Raw genomic sequence first — 7,604 nt, forward strand, 5'->3', positions numbered from 1 at the left:
CCACAAGCAAGACGACTGCAGCAGCATTCTCCTGCCTCTGTCCCACCTAATATATTCGGCATGCTCCTCTGATCCTGGAGAGAACAGGCATGCATCATGACTAGTATCCATTTTGACTAGTAGCCATGGATCGCCCTGTCCTCCATAAGGACATCAGAAAAGCCCTGCTGGATCAGACCCAGGCCCATCAAGTCCAGCAGTCTGTTCACACAGGGGCCAACCAGGTGCCTCCAGGAAGCCCACAAGCAAGACGACGGCAGCAGCACCGTCCTGCCTGTGCTCCACCGCACCGCTCCTCTGATCCTGGAGAGAATAAGGATGCATCATGACCTTGCAAGAGTTCTGACGGTTGGGGTTTTTGTGTGGGTGGCATTAGAATGATAAAGAGAAGCTACCTTTTTGCAAAACGCCTGGAACTTTGGACACGGTGTCGCTGAACGTGTGCAGAGTACCTTCTCCCCCAAAGAAAATTTCTAAAAAAGGAACTAAGGGCAGAATGTTCCTGAACAAGCGTATGCAGTTTTTTTTTTTAAAAAATGAGAACGTTTCCTAGACAGCTCAAGAAGGACATGCAATCGTGTGATTGTTCAGTCTGGTCTAGTTCAGAACGAGCGCCACTCAGAGGAGGATGCCTGTCGCACCCCTGGGTGAGTTGCTCCAGCTTATTCTGCAAAGCAGTAAGCGTTGCCAGGCTGAGTTGCAGAGTCCTAGGTATGCTTCTTGCCTAACCTTGGCTACTCTCCCGTCTTACTTTTCATGGCAGATCAGGAGAAAGACCATCAACAGAGAAAGGAAAAGGCTCGGCCTGTGCCATTTCAGCCTGGCTATCAGGCAGCTATTAAGGGGCACAGGAGCTCTGTGGAAAGGGGATCGGCTGGCAGCGGGCTGGATAGTGAGCGATGCTTCTTTCTCATGAGCTCAACAACTGCAGTTCTCTGGCACACACACAGAAAAGGGTCCTGCAGAGTCCAGGCATCAGTTGGGTTGCCAGGTCCCTCCTCGCCATCAGCAGAAAGTGGGGGGCGGCGGAGCCTAATAAGGAGGGGTTTGGGGAGGGACTTCAATGCCATAGAGTCCAATTGCCCAAGTGGCCCTTTTCTCCAGGTGATCTGGTCTCTGTCGGCTGGAGATCAGTTGTAATAGCAGATCTCCAGCTACTACCTGGAGGTTGGAGAAAAAAGGCACTTGGTACTGGCAGGAAGTCGGGAGAAAATAAGTACCAAAACAACGTAAATGCAAACTCAGTTTAGTGCAGTTAGAAAAGTGCGCAAACAAACAACAGACCCAACCAATGAACAAGATAAATACGTAGCTCTCAAGGAGTCTTCAAAACGTCTTCTTAGGTATTATTAAACAAGTCCCAAAGGCTTCGTGCAAGAAAGGTTCATAAGGAAGACGTTTTGAAGACTCCTTGAGAGCTACGTATTTATCTTGTTCATTGGTTGGGTCTGTTGTTTGTTTGCGCACTTTTCTAACTGCACTAAACTGAGTTTGCATTTACGTTGTTTTGGTACTTATTTTCTCCCGACTACCTGGAGGTTGGCAACCCTAGGCATCCAACGGAGACCTCGGGTAGCTGCTCTGTCAGCCCCCTTCCCGTCCCCCATCCTCGTGCAAAAATCATTTTAAGAAAGAAAAAGAAGGAAAGAAAACCAGACCCGCCTTTGCACCCCCATCTGAAGTCTGGCGAAGCGCGCCTGGACGCGTGTCGGAGCGCTCCCGCGGTCGCCGGTCTCTGAAACCCGCTCGAGCCGGAGAGAGGGCGGGGCCGTTTGCAAGACGCGTGTCCTGGGAGGAGGGAAGCCCTGCCGGCCCCGCCTGGAAGCCCCCCCTCCGGTTCCCCCCGGCCAGCTTTCCGGCCGCAAACCCCGCGACGCCCGTTCCCACGCCTCCAAGCGCGCTCGGCAAGGGGGAAGGCAAGGCACCGCCGCCCGCAGCGACTGGCCCCCAACCAGACGTTGCATTCTCCCTGCACGACGCGTGCCAAGCCGCCGCCGCCCTCTTCCCGCGCGCTCGCACGTGCGAACCGCCCGGCATGCGCGAAAGCGCGCCAAAGCGCCCCGCGTTCCACGCCTTTGTTCCCCCGGCGTTCCATCCCCGGTTGCCTAGCGACGCCCCGCCCCCAAACACCCGCCTCCGGCGTTCCATCCCCGGTTGCCTAGCGACGCCCCGCCCCCAAACACCCGCCTCCGGCGTTCCATCCCCGGTTGCCTAGCGACGCCCCGCCCCTCGCCCCAATGGTCCGGCCGGTTCGGAAGTTTCGCCTCGGTCCGCTTTTTGGGGGGTGCGGTTGGCCCTCCATGGCCCTAGGGGGCAGCCTCCTGCCCCTCCTGCTCTGGCTGTGGCCAGCCGGCCTGGCTCAGGACCCCCTGCTGGACGAGCCGGAGGACACCTCGGTCACGGCCCCGCCGGAGGTCACCGCCCTGATCCCCGCGGCCGTAGAGGCCACCCTGGCCGCGGGCTACCTCCCCGGCAGCACCTCGGGGGATGCCGGCCACGTGGCACCGGTCACCGCCCAGGGCATCCCCGTGCCGCCCGCTGCCCTGGGTACCCCTCCGGGGAGCCTCGCCCCGCATCCGCACAAGGCCAACATCCTGATCGTGGGCGACACCCGGTACCAGTGGCAGGAGTGGAGTCCCTGGCACTGCAACTGCCCGCTGGGCAGCATGTCCCGGGTGCGGGACATCACCTACTCCATGCCGGGGCTGGCCCTGGACCCCACGCAGTACGACGTCCTGCGCTTCCAGCGGGTGGTGTGCGACTACGGCGTCTGCCACTGCGAGGACGGCCAGTGTGACCGGCTGCAGGTGACCTGCGACGAGGAGGAGAAGCACATCTGCGCCCTGCGCGACATCGAGCAGGCCCAGCGCAGGAAGGCGAAGGACTTCTGGGCCCGGCTCCACGCCGACCTCAAGCGCCTGTGGGAGATCCTCAAGGAGGAGTTCCCGCGGGGGAGGAAGGTGGGGCGTGGGGGGGCTGAGGCGCAGAGGGGAGGGGTGGAGGTGGGTTGAAATTGTAGGCGGAAAGGTACCCACTGGACATTAGGAAAAACATTTTTACAGTAAGAGTTGTTCGACGGTGAAATCGGCTCCCCAGGGAGGTGGTGCGCTCCCCCTCACTGGCGGTCTTTAAGCAGAGGCTGGACGAGCACTTGTCAGGGATGCTCTAGGCTGATCCTGCTTTAAACAGGGGGTTGGGCTAGATGGCCTCTATGGCCCCTTCCAACTCTAGGATTCTATGAGTTCTATGACCGTAATTTGCATGTATAATCGGAATTTTTTTTGTAGTAAGAGTTGGTTGGTGGTGAAATCGGCTGCCGAGGGGGGCGGGTGAGCTCCCCCTCACTGGTGGTCTTTAAGCAGAGGCTGGACAAGCACTTGTCAGGGATGCTTTAGGCTGATCCTGCTTTAAGCAGGGGGTTGGACAAGATGGCCTGTATGGCCCCTGCCAACTCTATAGAATCATAGAAATATAGAGTTGGAAGGGATCCCTGTACAATGCAGGAATTTCCCTGTACAATGCAGGAAATTCACACCCACCTCCCCCCACACACCCCAATGACCCCTACTATCTTGGCCCAGAAGATGGCCAAGATGCCCTCCCTCTCAACATCTGCCTAAGGTCGTAGAATCAGCATTGCTGACAGATGGCCATCTAGCCTCTTCTTAAAGACCTCCAGGGAAGGAGAGCTTACCACCTCCCAAGGAAGCCCGTTCCACTGAGGAACCACTCTTAACTGTCAGAAAATACTTCCTAATGTCTAGACGGAAACTCTTTTGATTTAATTTCCACCCGTTGTTTCTGGTCCGACCTTCTGGGCCAACAGAAAACAACTCAGCACCCTCCTCTATGTGACAGCCCTTCAAATACTTGAAGATGGTTCTCATATCTCCTCTCAGTCTTCTCCTCTTTAAGCTATAATTCTGAGAGGAGGAGGAGGAGGGGTGGTTTGCAGGGTTGCCAACCTCCAGGTGAGGCCGGGAGATCTCCAACTGATCTGCAGACTTATGGAGATCAGTTCCCCTGGAGGAAATGGTTCCTTTCAGGGGTGGTTGCTATGACATCATATCCCACTAGGTTCGCCAGCGCCAGGTTGGGAAATAACTGGAGATTTGGGGGGTGGGGCCTGAGGGCGGGTGGGGTTTGGGGAGGGACTTCAATGCCACACAGTCCAATTGCTACAGTGGCCATTTTCTCCATTGGAACTGATCTCTGTCGCCTGGAGATCAATTGTAACAGCGGGAGATCTCCAGCCACCACCTGGAGGTTGGCAACCTTATATCCTGCTGCGTTCTCCCCCTGGCTCCACCCCCAAATCTCCAGGAATTTCCAAGCCTGGAGTTGGCAACCAAAGGGTATGGCGAGCTCCCAGAATTACTACCGCTCTCCAGACTACCCAGGCACTGATCAGTTTTCCTGGTGGAAATGGCAGCTTTGGAGTATGGACTCTTCAACAAAGCCTGCTGAGGTCTCTCTCCAGGCTCCACCCCCAAATCTCCCGAAATATCCCAACCCAGAGCTGGCAACCCTAGGGGACAGAGCGTCAAGCTAGGGTCTGGGAGACCTGGGTGCTTATCCTGCCCCCACTGTAACACTTGCTGACCATTGAGGCCATTCTCCCTCTCTTGGGCCCGGCCTACCTCACAGGATTGTTGTGAGCATAAAATGAGGACAAGTAGGGGGAAACGCCTCTAGGTAGACAGTTCGATTCCCACAGCAAAGGACGGGGGTAGGCCCAGGCTGTGCAACCTATCAGACACGGCCACAGACGTGACAGGGGCTGGGGGTACCGGCCCTTCTGCCCTAGAGCCCGGCTGGGTTTCTCTAGGGGGGAAAGCCCCACACTCCATCATCCCTTCACTTGCTTGCGCATTGCTTTAAAGAACCAAACAAACAGAGATTGGCACCTAAAGCTAGGAAGAAGCCGGACGAGCAGAAATCGCATTACAGTGGTATTAAAAACCTTGCTTCGTGCAGATCAGAGGAATCCTTTTGGCTGGGAGAATTCGCACGAGGGGGCGTTTCCAAGAAACCCTTCTCCTGCGCTCCAGATTTCGAAGTCACGGCCGACTTCGGGTTTTCAAGGCCAGAGAGGAACAGAGGTGGTTTGCCATTGTCTGCCTCCGCGTAGCCCCCCCCCCCCAGACTTCCTTGGGGGTTTCCCACCCAAGTCCTAACCAGGGCTAACCCTGCTTAGCTTCCAAGATCTGAGACCGGGCTAGCCTGAGACAGGCAGGCCAAGGCAAGAGGGGTTCAGAGGTGGTTTGCCAGGGCCTGCCTCTGCAGGGTCTTCCTCAGTGGTCTCCCACCCAAGTGCCAACCCTGCTTAGCTTCCAAAATCTGACGAGCATCGTGGCTAGCCTGGGCCATCCAGGGCAGGGCTTTCTCCCCTACGACATGGTAAAATACGCACTGCTGCCTGCTTCCAGCACACCCACTCCGTTTTGTCCTCACAACAACCCTGTAGGCAGGCGTGGCTGGGAACAGGCGGCTCAAACCGGTTAGTCGGGACCGTCTTCCAACCTGTCGCTTTCAACGGGACTCACATTTGCAGGGCTGGAGGCAAGTCTGATTCCCATCAGCAAAGCAACAATACTGCAGATTTGTGGACTCTTGCCGTGGTGGCAGGTGGCTTTCTTGCCACAGGGGGAAAATGATCCTATGCAGGCAGCCGTATTTCATGCTCCGCTTTTTTATCACCACCAGCAGCTGTTAGGAGGGGCGGTAATATACCTCTGGGTTTTCATGCATACATTTGCGTTGTGCATAGAAAGCATGTTGCGGCAATCTGGGTGGGGCTGTAGACGGCCCATTAGACACCGGGCGAGAAACTTTTGAGCGGCCGCTGTCTTGATTGGCATTTATCGAGGAAGGCGTTTGTGCCTTCCCTGACTTTACACTCGAGACAACTCAGGTGCCAAGTCTCATTGAAGCAGATCGAGGTAATTAAATGCTTAAAAGCATCCTACTAGGACTCCTGGAGCAAACAGGGCTGATTGACAGAAGACCAACTATGCAGATACCTCCAGCTCAATGCTTGCTTTACAAGGAAGTTGGCGTGGGAAGGGTGAGAAAGTTGCTTCGTTTATACTCCACTCCCCCCCCCCCCAGCGGGAACCCAGAGTGGCTTACAACATTCTCTCCTCCTCCGCTTTATCCTCACAACAACCCTGTGAGGTAGGTTAGGTGGAAAGTGTGTGACTGACCCAAAGTCATCCAGGAAGCATCCCTGGCAGAGTGGGAATTCGAACCTGGGTCTCCCCAGTCCTAGTCCAACACGGTAACCACTGCACCACACTGCTCTGAAGGGCACCACCTTTCAGCTCTTTAACAATCTCCCCCCTCCCCAACATCAGTCCTTCTGTTCCTCACCAACCGGGATAGTTGGATGAAAAGCTCCAGCGGGCAGGATGTGGCCTCCACGCTGGTCTCTGTTGACGTTACGGCACCCGTGGGCCTGGCCCACGGCCACCGATACCGTTTTAGAGAAGAATTTGTCCATTGAAAAGGGCTGTGAGCCCCGATCCTGATTGGCGTGGTGGGACCAGGCGATCTTCTTTCCCCCATGTGCTGTTTCAGCACTTGAAAAGGCGCACGGGTGGGGAAGCAAGAGCATCCTGCCTGCCCCAAGGCTAGGGTTGCCAACCTCCAGGTACTAGCTGGAGATCTGCTATTACAACTGATCTCCAGGCGACAGAGATCAGTTCACCTGGAGAAAAATGGCCGCTTTGGCCATTGGATTCTATGGCACTGAAGTCACTCCCCTCTCCAAACCCCACCCTCCTCAGGCCCCGCCCCCAAAACCTCCTGCTGGTGGTGAAGAGGGACCTGGCAACCCTACCCACAGTGGGCCTCACAGCATATTTAAAAAGCCAATTTTTTCTCTAAAATGGTGTCAGCGCCCACAGGTCAGACCCATGGATGCCGAAATGTCTAGTTTGGCCCTCTGGAAACCACATAGAGAGGATGCCTTTTGCATTTTGGTAAGGGGCTGGTCCCGGAAACCCCATTCTGCTGCCCAAAATGTTCACATTGCTGATTAGATGCTGATTAGGCTAGATGGCCATCTGTCAGCAATGCTGATTCTATGACCTTAGGCAGATCATGAGACGGAGGGCACCTTGGCCATCCTCTGGGCATGGAGTAGGGGTCACTGGTTTACGATGACCCCCAGTAAGGGGGTTTCAAGGCAAATGAGAAGCAGAAGTGGCTGGCCATTGCCTTCCTCTGTGGAGTCTTCAGAGGTCTCCAAGTACCAACCCTGCTTAGCATTCGAGATCTGACAAGATCAGGCTGTACCCTATCATTCCACACACACAGACCCAGTGGCAGCTTAAAGATTAGGGTTGCCAATCTCCAGTTGGTGGCAGGAGATCTCCTAAGAACATAAGAAATGCCCTGCTGGATCAGACCAAGGCCTGTCAAGTCCAGCTGTCTGTTCCCACAGTGGCCAACCAGGTGCTTCTAGGAAGCCCACAAGCAAGATGACGGCAGCACCAATATCCTGCCTGTGTTAATATATTTGGCATGCTCCTCTGATCCTGGAGAGAACAGGTATGCATCATGACTAGTACTCGTCTTGACTAGTACCCATGGATAGCCCT

Source organism: Euleptes europaea, chromosome 7 (genome assembly GCF_029931775.1).
Source record: "Euleptes europaea isolate rEulEur1 chromosome 7, rEulEur1.hap1, whole genome shotgun sequence".
NCBI lineage: Eukaryota > Metazoa > Chordata > Lepidosauria > Squamata > Sphaerodactylidae > Euleptes > Euleptes europaea.